Genomic DNA, 24,055 nt, shown 5'->3' on the forward strand with positions numbered 1-24,055 from the left:
CATCTCCACAAGTAACCCGATACCTGTGCAAGAAACTGGAACATCAAGATTCCCCCAACCCTCCAATCCCTGAATGCCATACCTTATATGGCTGTGAACCTATTCCCTGTCTTAACCCAGATAAAAGACCCACTCGACCCTCTCCCAGTGCGACTTCCCCGACTCCCCTTTCCGGAGTCGAGGAACCTCCGCCCAAGGGTGCCCACCTCCTCCCGGCACGACTTTCCTGGCTCCCCTTCTCCTGAGCCCTGAAACTTCACCGGAGAGCGCCTTTAATAAATCTTGCTTTGTGCCTACCTCGCCTGGTGTCGTGTTTATCTCGCCTGTAAAACCTTACATTTGGCGCCGAAACCCGGGAGGAGATTGAGCCTCCACCTTGATGGGAAGGCTCTCTCCTCTCCCTATCCGGACCTGGACTTGCCTTTCCGAACGCCACTTCTGAAGCTGTGGTGAGTTTCCCCCGATTCTGTGCTTCCCTCTGGAAAGCCCTGCCTAACCGCAGCCGCCCGCGTCAGGGTGGACCCCTCCGGTCACCAGGTGACCTCTGTGACTCCGAGAGGCTGGGAGACGTCCTAACCTCTACGGCAGTCGACACAGTTTTTCCGCATCCCAGTGGTGGATGCGGGTTCGCCTTCCTCCAGACCTCGGGTTGCCTAGCAACGAATCATGGGGACCTCCCAATCCAAATTCGACTCTAAAACATCCCTGGGGTGTTTTAGGCCTGTTGGCCAATCTTAAAACCCTGGAACTGGACCAGGACCTGCAAAAGCAACGTTACTCTACTGTCGCTTGGCTACAATACCGATTAGGCAATCAGTCTGAATGGCCTCTGGAAGGCACGTTTAATTATCAGATTTTCATGGACCTAAGTAACCTGGGCAGACACCAAGGCAGATGGGCCAAGGTCCCTTATGTTCAGGCTTTCTGAACCGGAGCCCTCGTCTACCCCTCCCCCTCCCCACTCCCATCCCAACTCCTGACAAAGTTATCAGCAGTTGTGAAGCTTCAAAGTTTACTGAAGGTCAAATTGATGAGGGAGCAGAAGGCTGGCTGAAAACAAAGCAAAAGCTGGCACCCTACACCCCCTTTCCCCCCCCATCTCGGTAACATGTGTGGCATTCCTCAGGCACCCCTGGCTGCCCTAAAAGAAAAACAAATGGTTAACTTGCAGAAATCACAATCCTGCAACACAGGAGTCTCCCTTCAGTTTACAAAGGTCCTACTGATTTATAACAAAAAAACTATCTTATTAATAGCACAACTTCCAGAGACAAGTAACTCAGTTCCTCAAGCCCTAACATCGCCCTCCCCTCCATAAAACTGAAGGAGGCTGAGGGAAAGGAAATGGAAATAAAGTTAAATTTCTTCTAAACCTAAAACTCACTGACAAGGATGTTTGATAGGAGGAATGTGACATTCCACCAGGAAACTCCCAATTGTCTTCATGTTAGTACCTCATTAAAGGGAAAGATGGCCTTGGCTTCATAATAGCCAGGCCTCCAATATCCTGACAGTCTTCTTTACCATGACAGCCCTTCTTAACATCCCCTTTGTCCTCACCTACCCAACTCCTATGTATATAATCAGCCACTCCTCAGGATATCAGGGCAGCTTCTCCTCCTACCCACAGGTCCTGTCCCTGTGCTTTAAAGTTGTAGAAGGTTTGTGAAGGGAAATCATTCAGGAACCCAATGAAAACTGGGCCATGTTGCTTAACCGACTTACTGAGGCGCTGACTCAATACACTCACCTAGATCCGGCCTCTCCAGCAGGGGTGATTGTTTTAGCTAACCACTTTATCTCTCAGTCAGCCGCCAATTCGGAAAAAAATTTTAAAAAAAGCAGAGGAGGACCCTCAAACTCCCATTTCTGATCTGGTGAAAATGGCATTTAAAGTCTTTAACTCCCTAGAAGAGGCAGCAGAACTTAAGCACCAAGCCAGACTCCAACAGAAGGTCCAACTGCAGAGCCAAGCCCTGGTAGCAGCCCTGAGGCCGGCAGGTTCTGGGGGTCAACAGAAGGGAGCACCTAACCGCGTCCCTCCGGGGGCCTGTTTCAAGTGCGGAGCCGAGGGACACTGGACCCATCAATGCCCCAATCCAAAAGCGCCTACTAGGCCGTGCCCTCAATGCCGCATGATATGCCACTGGAAATCGGACTGCCCCAGCCTCAGGGGATTCCTGGCGCCTCTACACGGGGGAGACCCTGAGATGTAAGTCCTGCCTTCCAACTTCTCGGATTGGAGGATGACTAACGGAGCCCAGACCTGGACACCCCTCTCACCCATGCCGAGCCCAGGGTCACACTCCAGGTAGCGGGTAACTCCATTTCCTTTCTGTTGGACACGGGGGCTACCTATTCCATTCTGCCTTCTTACTCAGGTCCTACTCGTCCCTCACGAGTTGCAGTTATGGGAATTGATGGTACTTCCTCCACTCTAAAGGCCACCCCAGCCCTTACGTGCAGCCTGGATGGGTTCCCCTTCTCACATTCCTTCCTCATCATCCCTTCCTGCCCTGTTCCCCTACTAGGCAGGGACATCCTCCACAAACTTCAGGCCACCATTCGTCTCTCTCCCTCAACTTCTACTCACCTCATCCTCCCTCTACTCCCCTCTGACTCGTCCTCTATCCCAAACTGTTTCTCCTCCGTGGACCCACAGGTATGGGACATTTCCAGACCTATAGTAGCAACCCACTGGTGAGGACTTAAGCCCATCATTGACCGCCTCCCGCAGCAGGGTCTCCTTATCCCCATTAACTCTCCAAGCAACTAGCTGTCACCACCTAGGGATGGCAGCCCTGCCTCGGGGCCCTAGCAGCAGCCACTTCTCTTACAAAGGAGGCCCTCAAACTTACCTTAGGACAGCCCCTCACAGTCTTCTCCCCCCACCGACTGATGGACTTAGTCAGCCACAAATCCTTGGCACAACTCACTCCTTCCTGTCTCCAACTCTACCATCTGCTGTTCACAGAAAACCCTCAGGTCACACTCTGTCTCCCCTCACCTAAATCCCGCCACTTTCTTGCTGACACCTTCGTCTACCCCCACTCCTTCCCGCTCCTACTCTCAACTCCTGGAAGAACTCTCTCCCTCCCATCCAGGACTTTAGGACTGGCCTCTGCCTGACCCTGATCGCACTCTGTTCGCGGATGGGAGCTCCCTCATAGCGCCAGATGGATGGCGACATGTGGCCTATGCAGTGGCCATCCTGGATGCTGTCATAAAAGCGGTCCCCCTTCCCATTGGGACTACTTCTCAAAAGGCAAAACTTGTGGCTTTCACCAGGGCCCTTCACTTATCTGAGGGCCAATGGGTCACTATTTATACTGACTCCAAATATGCTTTCCTTATTACCCACACTCACTCTGTCCTCTGGAGAGAAAAGGGATTTCTCACAACCAAGGGAACCCCCATAGTCAACGGGCCTCTCATTGCCAAACTCCTCGAGGCTCTCAATTACCTTAACGAGGTGGCTATTGTCCACTGCCATTGCCATCGGCCCTCCAAGGACCCCATCTCTTTGGGGAACAACAAGGCGACTCTATTGCCCTCCCAAACAGCCTAATCCAAACCCTCATTACTGACATCCACCAGTCCCTCCACATCGGTTTAAAGGCCCTATACCAATTTCTCCAACCTCTCTTTCACCACCCTCTCCTCCAAAAAAAAACCATTAGGGAGGTACACCAGGCCTGCGGAATCTGTTCTGCGGTCAACGCCCAGGGCAGCCTCCGCAGACCGGGACCCACCCACCAGCTCCTCAAGCATCAGCCAGGCGAGGACTGGCGACTTGACTTCACTCACATACCTCCACACAAAACCTTCAGATACCTGCTAACTCTCGTGGACACCTTCACAGGCTGGATCAAAGCATTTCCCACCGCTAGGGAAGCAGCAGACATGGTCGCCATGGTTCCCACTGAGCATATCATCCAGAGATTTGGACTCCCTCGAAATCTACAATCGGACAACAGACCAGCCTTCATCTCCAGCATCACACAACAGACCTCCGGGAGCCTCAACATCACCTGGAAACTCCATATCCCCTATCACCCGCAATCCTCAGGTAAGGTCGAGAGGGCCAACGGCCTCCTCAAGGAACAACTCACCAAACTCACTCTTGAAACCCGCCTCTCTTGGCCAACCCTTCTCCCACTAACACTCACCCACCTTAGAGCCTCTCCTCGCAGCCTGTCAAGACTCAGCCCCTTTAAACTCCTGTACAGCAGGCCCTTCCTACTCAATCACAACCTGCCTACCTCTCCTCCACCCATCCTATGCCCTATCTGAACCTCTTACAAGCCCCCCTAAGGGCTTATGCAGATGCAACCATCCCCACCCCTGACAGCCCAGACGGAGACTTCCCCCAGGCCCTAAATCCCAGGGACCTAGTTCTCCTACGAGAACTTCATCCAAAGTCCTTACAGCCCAGGTGGACCAGCCCCCATACTGTTATTCTCACAACTCCCACAGCGGCAAAACTCCTAGGACACCACCCGTGGGTACACATCTCCAATCTAAAACCAGCCCCACCACAGGATGGCTGGACTTCCCAAACCTGGGGACTACATGGTTGTGGATTTCCCACACTTCTTCTCCTCACTCTCCCCTTCCTCCTAACCCTCCCTAGCCACTCGTCCATCAACCCGGGTTCAGGTGGCGCTTCTTCCTAGTGGAAACTTGGACCCATGGGGACACCACACGGTCTAGTCAGCTGGTCACCACAGATTACCAGCCCAGATGGTGCCAGCCCTAGCGGAAATGGCCATCCTCTCCACCCCCCTCCCGCGACAGAAAAGGGCTATGTTTCGTCCTCTGGTTATTGGGGTCTCATTGGCGTCTTCCCTAGTGGCCAACGGGCTGGGCACCGGGGCCCTAGCTCACTCCATAGACGCTACCCGAGATTTATCCAAACTGCTCCGAACAGCCGTGGAGGCCTCAGCCAAGTCCTTGACATCCCTACAACGACAGATTACCTCAGTGGCCCAGGTAGCCCTACAGAACCAACGAGCCCTGGACCTGCTCACCACAGACAAGAGAGAAACCTATGTATTCCTCAATGAAGAATGCTGCTATTATATCAACAAATCCAGTATAGTCGAAACCAATATCAATGCCCGGCAAAAATCCATGACTCCCTCCATGGCCAGCACCGCCCTGAAACAATCCCCTCTCAATGGTGGCTCTCCCCCTTAACGACCCAGCTCCTCCTGATCCTAAGTCCTCTCATTCTCCTTTGCCTCTCATTACTAATCGCCCCTTGTGTTCTTCATTTCATTCAGGATTGCATCCATGAGGTTTCCAGGGTCACTGTCAACCAACTCCTGCATCCCTATACCTGCCTACCCACATCCGAAGGACCCTATAACGATGCCCCTTCGCCAGCTGGAAGTAGCCACATCTGAATCGCTGCCCCTATTACACCAAAAAGGTCGGAATGTTGGGTCGGCGGCTCCAGGAATGCAGGGGAAACAATAGAAATGACAGCCAGGCCGCCATCTTCCAGCCCCCCCCCCCCAACCCTTGACTCTCCCGCCATAAGGATGTATGCCCAGGTCACATCTCCACAAGTAACCCGATACCTATGCAAGAAACCGGAACATCAAGACTCCCCCAACCACACTGCTCCATATCTGGTGTTAGAACTTTCCATCATATTTCAGATAATCCTCCTTCTATCACTTACCATACCTCACAAGCCCTGATTCTTCTACAGCAAACTTCAGATCTTTCTCAAGGTGAGGTGCCCTATTGATTGGAGTGTTTACGTATTCTTAACCATTCCACATGTGTTAAACTGTGTTAGTGTTTTCGTTAGATTCCTCTTTTTAAGAAGTGTGTTCTAAAAAAGATTTTCAGTGTTGTCCCTAAACCCATTTCCCAATTGCCCTGTGGATTACACCTCGGACTTCTGCATAGTACAGCGATTTTTAAGGAGCATGTATTGAGTTACTGCAGAACTGAACATCCCTGGGTGGGAAGACACGCAGTTATCATCCTGCCAAAGTGAACACACAAAGATAATGCAATCCCATTCACAATTCAAATGTGATTTATTTCGGATCTTGACAAATTGGTAAGAAAGTTAATCTATAAGGCTTTCTCAGCCTTGCCACAATTGACATGTGGGGCCAGATAATTCTTTGTTGTAGGAGGCTGTCCTGTACGTTATAGGATTTTTACAGCACCGGTGGCCTCTACCCACCAAATATCAGGAGCCATCCCCTCTCCTTTGTGACAACCCAAAATGCCCCGGACGGTGCCAAAAATCCTTTGGTGGACAAAATTACCTCCTTAAGAACTACTGATTGATTGATAATTTGAGTGATTGATGGGTGAGACTATTTATTTATTTTATTTAACTTTAATTAATTGACATTTGTGTATTATTAGTTTCAGAGGTAGAGATCAGTTGTATATAAAACCCAGTGAAGAACTACTGATTTAAAGGAACAAATTTGAGGGCCCTGATAGCTCAGTCTGTTGAATATCCAACTCTTGATTCCAGCTCAGGTCATGGTCATGGGATTGAGCTCTGTGTCCAGCTCCATGCTCAGCCTGGAGTCTGCTTGTCCCTCTCCCTCTGCTTCTCCCCTCCCACCTCATAAAAAAAAAGAAAAAAGTTTTTTAAAAAATAAAAATACATGAAATTAAAGCACAGATTTGGCAAGAAGGAAAGGGGGAGGATTGCCTTATTAAATCAAAACTGTAAGACTACGGGGGCGCGTGGGTGGCCCAGTCAATGGAGCATCTGCCTTTGGCTCAGGTCACGATCCCAGGAATCATGGGATAGAGTCCTGCATCCAGCTCCCTGCCCAGCCAGGAGTCGGCTTTGCCCTCTGCCCTTTACCCCGCTTGTGGGCTCTCTTGCTCTTTCTCAAATAAATAAATAAAATCCTTAAAAAAAGAAACCACTCAGGTGCAAATGCATGCTAACTTTTATGAAAAAACAAGAGATGACTCACAGGGTGGGCTGCAGGGTCCAGAGCATGGTACCAAGACCACAGAGTGTGAAGAGCTCAGAGGATTATTCACGGGCCTTGAAACCTAAGGGAGTTTGCCTGCCTGCATTTCAAAATGACTTTGTCCTGGTGACGCCCCCCCCCTTTTTTTTTAAAGATTTTTTATCTATTTATTTGACAGACAGAGATGACAAGTAGGCAGAGAAGCAGGCAGAGAGAGAGAGAGGAGGAAGCAGGCTTCCCGCCAAGGAGAGAGCCTGATGCGGGGCTTGATTCTAGGACTCTAGGATCATGACCTGAGCTGAAGGCAGAGGCTTAACCCACTGAGCCACCCAGGCGCCCCCTGGTGCCCCCTTTTTAACCTTCCACTTTCTCTCTCTTGGAGTCAGAATTTCTGTAACTTTACCTTATGCCTGTACCACCATTCACTATGCATTGGGAACAGATAACATCTTTAACTACCCAAGTCCACAGACAGAGAAGGATTGTGACCAGTCATCTCACCCATACCTGATTCCATGAGATAAAATGTCATGAGATTTGGGATTTTGGAGCTGCCAAAATTTAGATGCAATCTCATGCCTTTTTTTTTTTTTTTTTTTTTTTAGATTTTCTTTAGAGAGAGAGCATGAGAGGAGAGAAGGTCAGAGGGAGAAGCAGACTCCCCGTGGAGCTGGGAGCCCAATGCCGGACTCGACCCTGGGATCATGACCTGAACCTGAAGGCAGTCGCTTAACCAACTGAGCCACCTAGGCACCTGATTTTGTGCTTTTCAACGGAGACTGTGACCGGATGCTACTTTGGAGACCTTGCGATGCGGTTGCATGAGTCTAGCCTGTGGGATGGACACAAAACCACAGTGATGGAAAACAAATCAGTGCTTGCCCCTGGTGTGGGTGGGTGAAGGTGTGACTCTAAAGGGAGCTTTGAGTGTGATGGAACTGCTCTATCTCCTGATTGTAGTGATTTGTTTTGTATCCTGATCCGTAGGATATGAGAATCTGCTCATGTGTTAAAATCCATGGAGCTGTATACCAACAGAAAATTATACTAAATGGTAATTTAAATAATTAAAAAAGAGAAAAGAAACAGAAGGACTAGAGAGCTCCATTAATTCCATTTATGAAGTCTTATTATCTGTGAGTAATAAATGTTGGAATCATCTAGAGAAGGGAAAGCTAGAATTGGGTCCCAGCCTCTTATTCTTTGCTTGCTTTTAGCAGTTAGTTTCTGTCTATTCAATGTGAGCTCTCCAAGGGCAAACTTAGTCTCACCTTTTCCTGCGGTCCCAAGTCCATGGTATCTGGGCTTATCAGTTGATAGAGCATATCTCCTTTGGTAATACAAAGTCCTCAAGGAAAAGGTCATAGGAAGGCACCCGGAGCCCAGTGGCTCTTCTCGGATTGCTGGCTTTGGCCATCCACTGGACAGGAAGAAGGAACTGGGCAGTGAATGGGTTTTGCCCACTAGGAGGAAGTGTGGAATGAAACAAGACAACTGTTGGTTATGTGTGTGTGTTTAAGATTTTATTTATTTATTCATTTATTTAAGAGAGATAGAGAGAGAGCCAGAGCCATGGGAAAGAGAACATGAGCAGGGCCGGGCATGGGGGGGTGGGGGGAAGCAGACTCCCCATTGAGCAGAGAGCAAAGGTCAGGGGATCAAGACTTGAGGCAGACCCTCAACTGACTGAGCCACGCAGGCGCCCCCATTGGTTGGTTTTACAGGAAGGCGGGAGTTCAGGGTCCTGATTTTAGATAATCGAGTTAACTTCCTTATGGCTCAGATTCCTCCTCAGAGATAACATCTGGTTTGTTTACCCTAGGGTGGTTGTCAGAAGGAGGTGGGATACTATGCCAGAAAACTAGTGACACAGACTTCTCTCACTCTTGGAGTACTTAACTTGGTTAGAATAATCACCAGGGCATCATTCCCTTGTCCCATTACAGCTTCTAGCACAAGCAGTTTTAAATCTCTTGAGAGAAGGATCGATGTCTCAGAGACACTTACACACGATTATTTCCACACACGCTCTCCTGAGGGGCCAGTGGCATCGCACAGAGACGCAGCCCGCATTCCCTGGGTCCTGTCCACCAACACAGCCCGGCACTGTCCCTTACCCTCTTCCTCTGGAGATAAGGCTCTCTTAGTGGGGAGCGCCTCTGTGTGGCAGCCAGCCAGCCAAGGGCACAAACACACACTCTCTCACACACACACAGCTCTAAGGAGTGAGGATAAAGGGCACCGTTATTACAAAAGGAAAGGTAACACCAGTGCTGAGGAGTGGTGTCCTGACCTCCCCTCTCACAAGAGCAGCGATGACAAATCAATAGTTTTGGGTCATGAGCCCACCAGGACTCCAGTGCCACTGACCCAAAGCCCCTTTTCACTAAGCCCCAGCCCTTGCTAGTCCCTCTTCAATCCCCACCTACACTCTCGGATCTATTACTATGATGCCCCCCACTGGCCATGCCTGGGACTCATTCCCACCCCCCCACCCCTCCCACCCCCGTCTCTCCCTTAGTGGTACTCACTTGGCCAAACCACAAGCCAGGGTCATAGCTCCTCTCTCTGCCCCAGGCCTGCCCTTGAGGGTGGATGGAGAGAATGGAGCTCAGAGGCTGACTGGTATCGGGAGAAATCCATGACCATGGATCTCCAGTGGGCTTCATGCTCTTGGCCATGGCCATTCTCCATTCATTCTCCCCATTCCCAGACAACCTTTCCAAACCCCTCCTCTCTCCTCCATCCTCCAACTTGTCCTCTCCTGTCCTGGCTCTGAGCTGATGAGCAACTTGCCTGAGAAACACTGAAGCATTGGAGAAGCATTTCCACAGAGTCCTCACACACCCTCGCAGCCAACAGGGCCTGCAGCCGCCAAGCCTACCCTCCTCCCCGAGACCTGTCACTGCAGCCTGCAGTAGACCACAGGCCCTCGAGCCCTCTCAGCGCACCCTCCAGCAATTCCCCCTCCCCTCCCCTCCTAAGCCACCGCTCTCTCGCTGTCCACCACTTATTTCCCCCTCCTGCTGTCCCTTCACCACCACCACCACATCTTTTTCTAGTGGCCCCCAAATTCCTCTAGGGATCTGTCCGTACTCACTGTCTCCAATCCCTCTTCCCATGTTGGATGAGAGAATGTCCATCAGGCACCCGCACCCACCACTCTTCCCAAACTGCTTCCATGGACGTGTCCAGTGACCTCCTTCCGGACGGCCAAGGTTCACTTCCTATCCTCATGCAACTTTACACAGAAGCATTTGAGTGCTGTCTCTGTCTCCTTCTGGATACACCTTCTTCCCCTGGCTTCCAGGACACCACTCTCTTCCAACTTCATTCCTCTTGTCTCAATGCTTCCTCTCAGTTTCCTTTGCTAGTTTCCTGCACTTGTCCCAGATCCTTGATGCCGGGTGTCCTGGGGGCTCAGTTCTCCAGCTCCTGTGTAGCTGTCCTTCTATGTCAGCCTGTACCTGTCTGCTTGGCCCAGACTCGATTTTGCAATGGCCTCCTCCACATTTCCCCTTCAATGTCGGGGAGACATCTCAAATTTAAACTAAGTCAGCAAATCGTTTTATTTCATGGTCTCCCAAAGGCAGATCTTGTGTAACTCACTCCCACTGAATCCAAGGTAAATTTTTAAAAGATTTTATTTATTTATTTGACAGACAGAGATTGAGAGAGAGGGAGGGAGGGAACACAAGCAGGGGTAGTGGGAGAGGTAAAAGCAGGCTCTTCACTGAGCAGGGAGCCTGATGTGGGGCTGGACCCCAGAACCCTGGGATCATGACCTGAGCCAAACACAGACACAACCTACTGAGCCACCCAGGCACCCTGAGAGTCCAAGGTAATTCTTAAGAAGTTTAATTTTCAAAAAGTATCTTTAGAGAAGTCTTAGTATCATGCATCAAGTCACACCTATATTTTGATCACGAAGCATGTTTCGTGTTTTCTGCCTATTGTGTCCTACTCATGAGTTATGAGGAGAATTTTTGAGGCAGCCTACAGAACTAGTAGATGCCTTGTGAACCTAATCAAGGATCAGCTTAGGAGAGAGACAGGTGTTGCTGTTTCCTGGAAGAAATGCCAAGGCTGATCATGTGATGCCCTCTGAGGGGAAGAGAATACACCAGCAGGACCAGTTGCAGTCAGGAGCTCTACATGCAAATTTTACACATTCCCATGACTCCTTCCTCCTTGCACCAACCTAGCATAGACCTGAGAACCCACTGGCACCTTGGACAAACGCTCTGAGGTGAGAAGGATAGAAAACCACTGAGAGAGCCTTGAAGCTAAAAGATGTCCTAGGGGTGTCTGGCTGGCTTACAGGGTAGAGCGTGTGACTCTTGATCTTAAGGTGGTGACTTAGAGCCTGGCCTTGGGTGTAGAGATTACTTAAAAATAAACTCTTAAATTTTTTTTTTAAATTGAAAGGTGTCCTAGCCCAATCAGCCTGAGATCCGAACCAACTTGTAGTCCAACATAGTCAGGTCTTTTGACCTAATGCCACAAGGGAGACTGCACACCAGAAGACCCATGGGTCATTTCACCAAACAAAGGAAAAGTTAGTACAGGATTTAGGAGTGAAGCAATGTGTTGATAGGCTCCAAGCAAAGCAGGGCTGTGTGAAAAGCGGTCTACCTCAGGTCTGAACCGCAAAGTGGACCCAGGGTCTCTTACTTTAGAAAGTATAGTTGAGGGGCACCTGGGTGGTTCAGTTGCTGAGCATCTGCCTTCGGCTCACATGCTCCCAGGGTCCTGGGATCGAGCCCTGCATTAGGCTCCCTGTTCCACGGAAAGCCTGCTTCTCCCTCTCCCACTCCTTGTGTTCCTTCTCTCACTGTGTCTCTCTCTATCAAATAAATAAATAAAATCTTAAAAAAAAAAAAAAAAAGAAAGAAAGAAAGTATAGTTGACCTTTGAACAACATAGGGGCTTAGGGGTGCTGACCCCCTGCATAGTCGAAAATTTGCATGTAAGTTTTGATACCTTAAAAACGTAACTATAAATAATCTACTGTCAGCTAGATACATGACTGATAACATAAGCAGTTGATTGACACATATTTTGTATGTTACGTGTATTATATGTATTATATATGTATTATGTATGATAATACATATATTATATGTATTACAATAAAATAAGCTAGAGAAAAGAAAATGTTATTAAGAAAATCATAAGAAGGGGCACCTGAGTGGCTCAGTGGGTTAAGCCTCTGCCTTCGACTCAGGTCATGATCTCAGGGTCCTGGGATCGAGCCCTCCGTTGGGCTCTCGGCTCAGCGGGGAGCCTGCATCCCCCTCTCTCTCTGCTTGCCTCTCTGCCTACTCATGATCTCTCTCTCTCTGTCAAATAAATAAATAAAATCTTTTTTAAAGAAAGAAAGAAAGAAAGAAAGAAAAAATCGTAAGGAGGGCCGCCTGGGTGGCTCAGTCATCAGGCATCTGCCTTCAGCTCAGGTCATGATCTCCGCTCCCCTCTGCTGGTGTTCCCTCTCTTGATGTCTCTTTGTATCAAATAAATAAATTAAATCATTTTAAAAAAGAAAGAAAGAAAAGAAAAACATAAGGAAAGTGCAGGAAATGGCAGAAGAGAAGTCAGGGACACTTCCATGGTGAAAGACGTTTGAAGTGCTGTCGATGGTTCTGAGACATGAGGCACGTACCATTAATTACTGGAGAGGCTTCCAGGACTTTCTCCAAATCATAAGGATGTACACAGACAGGCTCTAGGAGCAAAGACTGGTTCCTGAAAGATAGCCAGCCAGAAACTGAAGATCTCAATCTTATAACCACAAGAAAGTGAATTTGGCCAACAGAGTAAAAAGGCTTGGAAACAGATTCATACCTAGAGCCTGCAGTGATCCTATGATGGGTTCATAAATATTTATAAATGTAATATCCTTATGTCATATCCTTATCCTGGCTAGCAGACATAATATATATTTTTTAAATTTTTTGGGTATAGTTGACACACAATGTTATATTAGTTTCAGGTGTACAATACAGTGATTTATCACCTCCCTACTTTGCTATGTGCACCACAAATATAGCCACCATCGGCTACCATCTGTCACTACACAACCCAAGTACAATATCATTGACTATATTCCCTCTGCTCTGTTTTTTATTCCCATGACTTATTCACTCCATAACTGGACACCTGGACCATAAATAATATTGCATTAACTAAGGGGACCACCTTTTTTTCTCTGAGGTTCCAGCTTGAGGGAAGAACCTTCTCCTACAAATGAAGATATCATAATTTCAAACAGAATATTTAGTCTTAGGTACAGAGAGGTCCCTGCTACATCCACTTACAAGGCCATTTGGTACACCAAGTTCCAGCAGCCAAGCTGAAGGTCTGGTTTGAGTTCCCCTGGAAAATAATCACATTACAAGTAGTGTCATGGAACAAGCAGAACTTCCCACCTCCAGACATCTGGTCAGTTCAAATCAGGCATCCATCTCAAATCCTGGGTTCTGTTACGCAAATTCAAGGATCTGATTTCAACGGCAGGTATGTTTTCCAGATGTGCTCCGCCCTAATTTCAAGAATAGCACATATTCAAATAGAGTCTATATATTGCAAAAAAAGAAAAGAAAATCATAAGAGAAAATACATTTACAGTACATATTGTATTTATCAAATTTTAAAAAAAAAATCTGTATGTAAGTAGACCATGAAGTTCAAACCCATGTATTTCAAGGGTCAAGCGTACAGTTAAGACAGCTGTGAAATGTCTAGCACCCGTTATCTGAAGCTCTGTATCTGAGTCGTATATTGAAGCTGCTTCTGTGTCAGAGTGACTCAGAGGCAAGAATGGGATATCCATTCTTACTGACACAATTTTAAACAGCAAAGTTTTGGATGAGTGATGCTTTTTCAGAAAACGAGGTTTCTCAGTAAGTGCAAACGCAGTAGTCACGCAAACAAAGGGGTTGTTTCTGCTCAGCAGGGAGCCTGCTTCCCCCTCTCTCTCTGCCTGCCTCTCTGCCTACTTGTGATCTTTCTCCCTGTCAAATAAATAAATAAAAAATCTTAAAAAAAAAAAAAACAACACTTCACGGTTGCAGCAGGTCCTTTGGAGAAAGAGTGAGCCAGAAATTTGGCAAAAATTTACTTTCTCAGCTCGAGTTAGTATTTGCTTTCTCAAGGACCAGAGCAGAACATGGCAGATGTGGGCGAGCAGGTGATATGTGTGACACAAGGACTTGGTTAAACTTTTGCCTTCTTTGCAATTCACTCTGTAGCTGTCTTGCATTTTCCTTCCATGAATATCCCTTCCACTCTCGATCTTGAAAAGAAAACAGGGTATTAATATTCTCTGCCTGACCCTACAATCCTTTCATCCCCAGCAGCCCCGTGCCCCAAGCCTGACGGAGGAAGTGAACATGTCAACTTGGGGACTGTATCTGTTTGAGGCAAGTAAAAGATCTTCCTTTGAGACTTGGCAGCAAAGTCTTTTCAAAGCTGTTGACAGCCTGTCCTATAAACGCCGCCTTCTCCTCGGCTGCCTCTCGGGTGGCTTGGGCCTACAACCCTGTTCAAGACCCTTTCATAGTCATTGTCTAGCAATTAACATGTTTGTACTTGTTTAATATGCCTGTTATTTCAAGCAAGTTGAAATCTTTTTGAGAGAAGGAATGTTGCCATAAATATGTGTGTGCACTTAATACACATAAGCAATCTTTTGGTCTTTCTCAGGAGCCCTCGGCAGTGCTGGGCACAGAAGAATCAGCAAATACCCTCCTATCCAGCTTCGTGCTGGCACCAAGACAAGACCCCTTGTCCTTTCCCATTTGGACAGAAAATTCAGGAACAGGTAGGAGGATAGGGAGAGTGTAGACCCAAGAGGTTACCCTCTTGCCCTATGAATTTTTAACTCTTGAAAAATGAAAATGGGAAAAAAATTTTTTAAATTAAAAAAAAATGAAAATAGGGAAGGGTCATGAATTTTAAAAGCAAAGCAAGTCTGGTAGTTAATTTTAAAATCAAAGCAGGCTGAGAACCTCCTCAGCCTGAGCACAAGTGACCAGACCACCCTAGAGGGGTACAGGGTGAGACACCCCAGGGAGGCCACTCTGGCATAAAGATTATTTCGAGTTAAAAGTAAAAAAAACCCAGCAGATGCAGGAAAGTCTCTCTGCCTCCCATGTAACTGCCTAAATTCATGGTGGAAGGGAGAGTCTGCGTCAGGAAGGGAAGTACTAACAGAAACCTCCCTTTACCAAAGGAACTCAGCAACATGAGAGAACAATCTTGTTTTTTCCAAACATCTCCTTCTACCTTCTCACTAAGGACTTTTCTCGTCTTTGAGTCCTCAGGCCCTCAGCTTTGTCCTGAGCTCACATGAGCTTCCTGTTGCCCCACTACCTTCAGAGTGTCATGTCTGTGTGGATTCCCCGTAGGTCTGCACCTTAAATTTGATGTGCTCCTGTTAATCTGTCTCATGTCAATCTGGTCCCAAGTCCAGCTGGAAAGACCATGGGGCAGAGGAAGGTCTTCCTCCCTGATCATCCCCTACTTGTCGGTCACGAGGAGGTCAGATGCCCTTGGCTGGTGGCATGGACGGTAGGGTTAGGATCCAACGGATCCCCTTTTGTGTCCTTCTTCATTTCCTCTTCCTGCTTCTTTGCCTTCTCTTCCCCCCTCTTCTGCTTGTTCCTTTCTGCTTCATCCACTCCTTCCTCTTCTTTCTCTGTCTTCTATTTTTCTCCCCCATCTTTGTGGAAATGGCAAAGTGTTTCCCAGACCCACTGCCCAGCTGCACTGTCACCTCATACCACCCCCACCCTGTGTCTGGGTGTCAGGGTGGGGACCAGGGACCAGTGCCATCTGTCCATGGGGGTATGCTCCAAGAGGCGCCTCTCAAAGCTCGGCCTGTGTCGCACCCCGTCACTGGAGTCTCAAGACATTGGTTAATAAAAAGCAGTTGTGGTATCACAAAAGGTTTAATTACAAAGCTACAGGAGGAGGCTGACTTGTCTCACCAACAACATAAGCCTCATTTCCTTATAATCCAGCTTGTTTGTTTGGGATTTAAAAATAGGAGAGGGGTACAGATTACACAGCTAGGAAGTCCATGGAAGTAGGTAACACACATGACTGTCACCTCTTAGAGAGAAAAGTGAAGATCCAAGGCGCATACTGCCCCAGGAACGTTGCCCCCGAACAATGACTTTAAAAGTGAATCATCTACCAGCATTACAGTAACTAAAGTTTCAACTCATGGTTTTTCTCTGTCTGGGTCCAGAACCAATATACTCGGAATTGGGATGACTTTGGAGAGGATGAGGGCTGGGGCACGCCAGCCATGTGCCTCTGATAGGGGTGATGTCCCACAATTTACTGAGCTCAGCAAGATTCCCACAGGATCTGCCGCATGCTAGGCAGTGAACACAGGTGCCCTGGAACCATTTCCTCCTGGCCTAGAAAAGTCCCTGCAATCTCTGGTCCATGAATCCTACTCCTATCTTTCCAGCTCACTCCATCCAGTAAGTAAATACCCTTAGATCCCACCAGGATAACACTCAGATTGGGTCTACCACATCCTCACTGGCTCCGTACCACGATGTATTCACTTTGATCTTCATCCAGCTTAAGTTCCATGGACAATCTTTTTTTTTTTTTTTTTTTTTCATTTTTTTAATGACTGAAACAAAACAGATCTAAAACCGCAGCTTCGGGAAGAACCATTGTTCTTGCCAGTCCTGTACCTCTCCTTGAACTTGACCTCCGCCTCTCTTCAAGCCTTGTGTTTAAGAGCAGAATCTCTGAAGACATCGTTTTTGAGGACAGTTTTGTCCAAGGGGATATCCACGGAATACCTTGTGGGCATGAGATGACTGTAGTTGTAAACTTTCATGAAAGACTTGATCTTTGACTTCTTGGTGATTTTCTTCTTGCCCACGGCCGCTGTCACTTTGTATGGTGGCGGGGGGAGCAGTCAATTCCAGCCACCAGAGCATGGCTGTAGGCACAGTCTGAGGTGCCATGGTCAGTGCTCTTCACAGTGACCAGTTTGTACCCGGAGTGGCATCCGGCCAGGACCAGCACCACCCTCCCGGCTGTCATGAACTTGCCCATCTCAACACCAGCCATGTGAGCTTACAGCAGAAAGGAAATAATGGCACCTCCACTTGGAAAATCATTTTAATGACTCCTTTGTTTATCCGCAACTCACTGCCTATCTTCGGGAAAAGTGTCCTCACTCAGCCAAACCACAGCTCTGGTCGAATCCAACTCTACCTGCTCCACACACTGAACATGTCTGAAGAACAGTTAAGCTGATGCGTATTTAAGCTGACAAACTTCCACTGGGCCCTGATTGCTGCCCCACTAGCATATTATCCTTCCATAGCCCACTCTCTCCCACACTCCTAGACAAGTACTTCACACCTTGTCCTCTTCAAACTCCATGTCTTCCTCAGCTTGTTTTGAGGAAGTGATCTTGCTTCCTACTTTACTGAGTGAGTTGAAGCACTTTAAGAGAACTTCCAGCACTCCCAGGACCTCAGACTCTCAGTGTCTTCCAGCATATATGCAGTCTCACCTATCACCAGAGACCATCTCTCCGTCTGCCTGTCAGCCAGTCCTTCCCAGGTCCTCCCACCATGACACTCACTTCATCCTCTCCAACTCAAGCCAGCCAAGTCAGCACACAAACACAGTTGTTTCTCTCACCTTAAGTTCTGCCTATAAAAAGGGTTCATGTTTTTTCCTATAAAAGAAACCGTCCAGTCTGAAGTTCTGTCAGTCAGGATTTTCTAGAAGCACAATTACTGAGGCAAAATTCTCCTGCCAAAATTCTCTAATACCCATGTTATGTGGATATCACTACAATGGAGGTGGGGACAGTATTTCCACACGCATTGTTTACACACTCACTCTTCACACTCCCTTCCACACCGTGCAGTGACTTGGGCTCTGTCATTCCTCCATCAGTCTGAACCTTAGTTTCTGACATACACACACACATCTCATGATCATTTTAGGAGAAAGTTTCTCTGGAACAAGAACTTCAGACATCAGACACCTTTCCACTGTTGTTGCACTGGGCTCCGTGCTGGTCCATAACACCAGGTGTTCCGGGGTCATTCGGAGAATGAGTCCTATGTACTTGAGGAGTTCGTGGCTCACAGAAGAGACAAGCAAGTCAGTGATTAATAATTATGCAACAAGCCCACACTCTCTGAATCCAGCTGGGCCCTGAACTCAGAGAATCAGCGGCTCAGAAGGTAAACAAACCGTGTGACCTCTGGCTTATGAGTCATGAAATCATCTCCTTAAGAGTGTGTTCATAAATTTTCTAGACACTGGCCCAAGGCCCAGAATAGAGATGTACAATTATTTGTTGAAGAAACATACGTGCAGGGGCGCCTGGGTGGCTCAGTGGGTTAAAGCCTCTGCCTTCGGCTCAGGTCATGGTCCCAGGGTCCTGGGATCGAGCCCCGCATCGGGCCCTCTGCTCAGCAGGGAGCCTGCTTCCTCCTCTCTCTCTGCCTGCTTCTCTGTGATCTCCGTCTGTCAAATAAATAAATAAAATCTTAAAAAAAAAAAAAAGAAAAAAAAAAGAAACATACGTGCACATATCAGCTCCTTGGAGAAACAATGAGAAAGACACTTAATATCCCTTGGGGCAATAGGGCAAAGGACTCACAGAGGAGTTGAGCTCTAAACTGAGAAGCAGGCAAGGGGGTGAAAGGTATTCTGGGCAGAGGGAACTGCCTGCATGACAGGGTGCCTGGTGGCTCAGTCCGACTCTTGATTTCAGCTCAGGTTGTGATCTCTGGGTCATGAGATTGAGCCCAGCGTTGGGCTCCACACTCAGCCTGGAGTCTGTCTGTCCTCCCTCTGCTCATTCCCCTCCCCACCATGCCCCCCCCCTTTTACATTCTCTTGCCCTCTCTTTCTCAAATAAATAAATAAAATCTTTTAAAAAAGAAAAGAAAAGAAAGAGCTCGCGATGCCTGCGTGGCTCAGTTGTTTAAGCGTCTGCCTTTGGTTCAGAGCATGATCCCAGGGTCCTGGGATTGAGTCCCACATTGGGCTCCTTGCTCAGTGGGAAGGAAGCCCGTTTCTCTCTCTGCCTGCCCTGCCTGCTGCTCTGCTTGGGTTCTCTCTCTCTCTCTCCCTCTCTCTCTGGCAAACAAATAAAATCTTTAATAAAAAAGGAAGGAAGGAAGGAGCGAGCTCATGAATCTAGGAAATGACGTGGTGTTCATCGTGGCTGTCTCAGGGAGGGGGGGTCCATGAGAGAGGTGTGAGACTGGGCTAGTAAGAGGCAGCACTAATCCTCTCTCTGCCTCCAGTACCTTCAGATCTGACAAGGAAACTCATTTCCACCTCAGGCCTTCGAGTTGACTTCTTCCCCAGCTGCCTGGGGTTTCTCTTCCTATTCTTCCCAAAGCACTTTGCCTTGAGCATCTGTGGGAGGACAGGGCATCATTTTTCACGGATATTCCTAGGTTTCCCTTGGTTCACACTCTCTTGCCTCACAAAATTTAGAAGAGAGAGCAGTCCTTTTCAGATTCATGTAGCTATCCTAGAACTAGACAACTCCAGATCAGGTCTCTCAAACCCGGACTATCTATAGGATATTCCAGGGCTGCTGGATCCAGTCGTCTCCAGAGGCAAAGGAAAGCTCAGAGAAAAGTTCTCCGAAGACTACGGATTCCTTCCTCAATTCCCCAAGATGGGGTGGCAAACGTGTTTGTTCAAACAATATTTATTGAGTATTGTTTCCAGGCTCACTTGCTGCCTCTCCTTCATGCTTTGACGGATCTCTTTTCCCTGTATCTCAACACCCAGTACACTTGGGCTATGTGTCAGGCCCATTCTAACCACTTTATAAAAATAACTCAGCACATTTTCACAACAACCCACTAAGGTAGGCGGTGTACTTATTCCCCTTTTGTAGATGAGAAAACTGAGGTAAGAAATGTCAAGATCACCTAGCAAGTCAGTGGCGGAGTCAGGAATAGGATCCAAACAATCCATGTAGAACCTGTGCTTATAACCCTCCACACTGCTGCCTCTCCTCACACCCCTTCTGGGCAGCCACCATGCAGCCATCACACCTGCAACAGAGATAAATTTCCTTTCTCCCTACTACAGGGAATACATTTTTGTTTTGTTTCTTAGCATTTTTTCTTATGTGCTTTCATATGCACATGTTAACACATCTCTTCTAACACTTTCTTTATATAACAGCTTACACAGTCTGAGCAAGTTCATTTCTAAAATCTAATCTCTGTGGAAGATTTGTTCCTCAGAGCTGAGCTGGAAAGAGTTGGTTCGAACCAACTGATGTGTAACTTCTCCCTGGGGTACCCGTGCGGGACGTTCGTCTTCCTCCTCAGAGCACGACCCAGCCTGCAAGCTCACACCTCAGAATTCACAAGCCCCTGGACTTGTATTTGAAACATGTCAAAGAGTGAAACTTTAAGTAGTAGCATAAACAGAGCAGTCAGGAACACAAACTCCAGATTCAAACTCCAGCCAACTTCATCACTCAGCAACTACATGACATTGGACAAACTCTAAGCTTTAGTCTTTTTATGGCTGAAAGAGAGACAATAATATTCTTACCCCAAAGACTCTTGGAAGCATCAATCTAACTGATCCATGTGAGGAGCTTCGTATAATGCCTGACACAATAAGTACTCAAAAAAAAGTTAGTTTTTTTAAAAAACTATTCTCCACTCAACAAGCTAGGAATAGAAGGAAATCACTTCCACATGATAGAGATCATACGTGACAAGCCCACAGCAAACGTCATACTTGACGGTGAAATGCTAGAAGCTTTTCCGCTAAGATCAGGAACAAGACAAGGATGCGCACTCTCACCATTTCTATTCAACATGGTGTTGGAAGCTCTAGCCAAAGCAATTAGTCAAAAAGAAATAAAAAGCATCCAAATTAGAAAAGAAGAAGTAAGATTATCTCTGTTCACAGATGACATGATTTTATATGGAGAAAATCCTAAAGACTACACACACACACACACACACACACACACACACCCCATTAGCACTAATGAACAAATTCAGAAAAGTTTCAGGATACAAGCCCAACACCAAAGTGTTGTGTTTCTATACACTAACAATAAACAACCCAAGAAGGAAATTAAGGAAGCAGTTCCATTTACTATAGTATCAGAAAGAATAAAATAAGGGCACCTGGGTGGCTCAGTCATTAAGCGTCTGCCTTCGGCTCAGGTCACAATCCCAGAGTCCTGGGATCGAGCCCCATGTCGGGCTCCCTGCTCAGCTGGAAGCCGCTTCTCCCTCTCCCACTCCCCTTGCTTGTGTTCCCTCTCTCTCTGTCAGAAAGAAAGAGAGAGAAAGAAAGAACGAAAGGAAGGAAGGAAGGAAGGAAGGAAGGAAGGAAGGGAGAAAGAGAGAAAGAAAGAAGAGAAAAGATACTTTATTAAGGTGCCTGGATGGTTTAGTCTATCCCAAATTCAGTTGGAATTTCAATGGACCCTGAATAGCCAAAATGATCTTAACAAAGAACAAAGTTGGAGTTCTCACACTTCCTGATTTCAAACCTTGTTACAAAGCTAAGGTAGTTAAAATAGTGTGGTATTGGCATATAGATAGACATATAGATCAATGGAATGGAATAGAAGGTCCAGAAATAAAACACTGCATGTATGGACAAATGATTTTTTAAAAACATTTTATTTATTTATTTATCAGAGAGAGAGAGTGTGTGTGTGTGCATGTGCACATAAGCGGGGGTAAGGGTAGAGGCAGAGGAAGAGAGAGAGGGAGAGGAGCAGACTCCCCAGTGAGCATAGAGACTGATGCAGGGCTCTGTCCCACAACCCTGAGATGATAACCTAAGCTGAAATCAAGAGTTAATGCTGAACTGAATGAGCCATCCCGGCATCCCATGGTCAAGTGATTTCTGATGAAGGTTACCAAATCCATTCAAAGGAGAAAGGACAATCTTTTCAACAAATGGGGCTTAGAAATCTAAATATCCATATGCAAAAGAATGAAGGTAGACCTTTACCTTATACCATACACAAAAGTTAACTCAAAATGAATCAAAGGCTTAGAGACATAACTATAAAACTCTTAGAAGAAAAGACAGGGGGAAAGCTTCCTGACATTGGATTTGGCAATGATTTGTTGGATATGACACTAAAAGAACAGACAACAAAAGAAAAGAACAGATATATCATAATTAAAAACTTTTTTTCACTCCTAACTTTTAGATAATATATTTTGCTATGGAAACAATGGGTTTGAGGGCTTAGTCACTGATAGTGGGGTCATGTTGGTAGCTGCTTATGTCCATCGCAAACACATGCTTCCCTCTGCATAAGAAGACGAAATTGTACAACCAGTTATCTACAGATGGCACATTTCTCTCTCAGATTTTCAGGAAAGCTTTTAATTTGTTTACTTAATAATAAACCAACCTTATGACTAATACTATAATTAAAGGCAAATATCTTAAAGCACTCCTGCAATGTATTAGCCAAATAGCATTTGATCAAAAGCATAAATGGAAGTTGATGATCCAAGGTCTTCATGTGGAGAAATTATTTTTCCAGACATTATCCAATAGTCTAGACAAAATTCAATTTCCCTACAAAGTGGTCAACTTACTTAGATGTAGTTAACTACTAAGTTAAGTACTTAACTACTTAGATGTAGTTAAAATAGTGATGATTAATATTATTGCTTTTAATGTCCGAGTACATTTTCCCATGTTCCAAATACAGATCTCCATGTTCTCCCAGTTCATGCTTATCCTCCTAGCCTCCCCCATCTCATTTAAACAACCAGATAAAAAAAGGTTATGACTTTATCTATGATTATCCAGGTTAGGCAAATTGTTTTCCGATCTTCCATTGTTAAAAAACAAAATTCATCTGAGTAAATTTGAAGATCTAATTGGTTTTATTAAATGTGTCATGAACCAGACAGAATCTCATCTAGCAAACACAGGGGAGCTCCATGGAACAGTACAAAATGGAGGTTTTTAAAAGCAGAGAAGAGATGTAAAAAAGGAATGTATTACCAAGGAAGCACTGCTCTAGGCATGTCACCCTCCTAAGGGGAACCAAAAGGCCGGCTAGGAAATTACCTCCTAGTATCTACTGGAAAATTCAGTTTGGCTGCTAAAAGGTTACATTCAGGTGGGGGTGTGGGTGGTTGAAACTGCAGTTAGATTTGGGATTAAGTCTTCATTTTGTGACATGGGGCCTTAACGTGACACCATTTGGGGACTATGGTTTTCTTTTTAACACCATCAAGTTTTAATTCTATCAAAGAATCATAATCACAATCCTCTTAAAAGCCCATCCCAAGTAGTCATTTTTCTATCATGAACTTATCAATTACCCAGTCATCTCAAGGGTTAATCAGCACAAACTTCTTTGACTCATTCTTATTTGCATTTAATGAAAAGTCATGTTATTCAGTTTCTGAATATTGATAGGAGCTGGGACCAGGCTCCTTTGAAGGTCATGGATGGTAGAACTGGTTGGCCCTGAAAGATCTGTCAGCTCCAATGGGAAGGCAGATAAAAGCAGGCCCAAGGTGATCCCTGAACAGCCTGTACCTTGGAGCAGGTGAGTCAATAGATTGTATACATAGATGGTTCTGAGCTAAACAATCACTTCCCCAGGGGAGATTTTCTCCCTCTGACCATTTTAGTTTAGGCCCCAGTACTTCAAACAGAATGTAAGATTTAACAGAACAATATAGGTCAATTACCACCTGAATTCAAAACCACACGGATCAAAGACAGAAAGGACTTGCACTTGAGAAACCCAGGCAGAAACAACTGAACATCCAGGATGAGTTTGGCATCACCAAGAGGGGAGAGGTAGAGAGAAAGAGCCCAAGCTCGAACTCTTCATCCTGAGACAAATTGGAAAAATTAGTGAATAAATTTAATATATAACCTATGGTTACCCTATGCTTAAGCATACTGAAGCTTTGGAATATTTCTTTCTCAAATCCATCCCTTCTTTGTTTCTTAAATATGTTAATCTGACATTTTGTGAAAACATTAATTCTGAACATTAACCTATCCACCCAAGATAAATATCTGACGTTAAAGGA

General features: G+C 46.4%; 1 pseudogene; it reads right to left on the reverse strand.

The window, feature by feature from the left end:
• Positions 1-16,636: 16,636 nt before the first annotated feature.
• LOC111160223 lies at positions 16,637-17,054 on the reverse strand (annotated as a pseudogene).
• Positions 17,055-24,055: the final 7,001 nt, after the last annotated feature.

This window comes from Enhydra lutris, unplaced genomic scaffold (genome assembly GCF_002288905.1).
Source record: "Enhydra lutris kenyoni isolate GAN:26980312 unplaced genomic scaffold, ASM228890v2 scaffoldscaffold74, whole genome shotgun sequence".
NCBI lineage: Eukaryota > Metazoa > Chordata > Mammalia > Carnivora > Mustelidae > Enhydra > Enhydra lutris.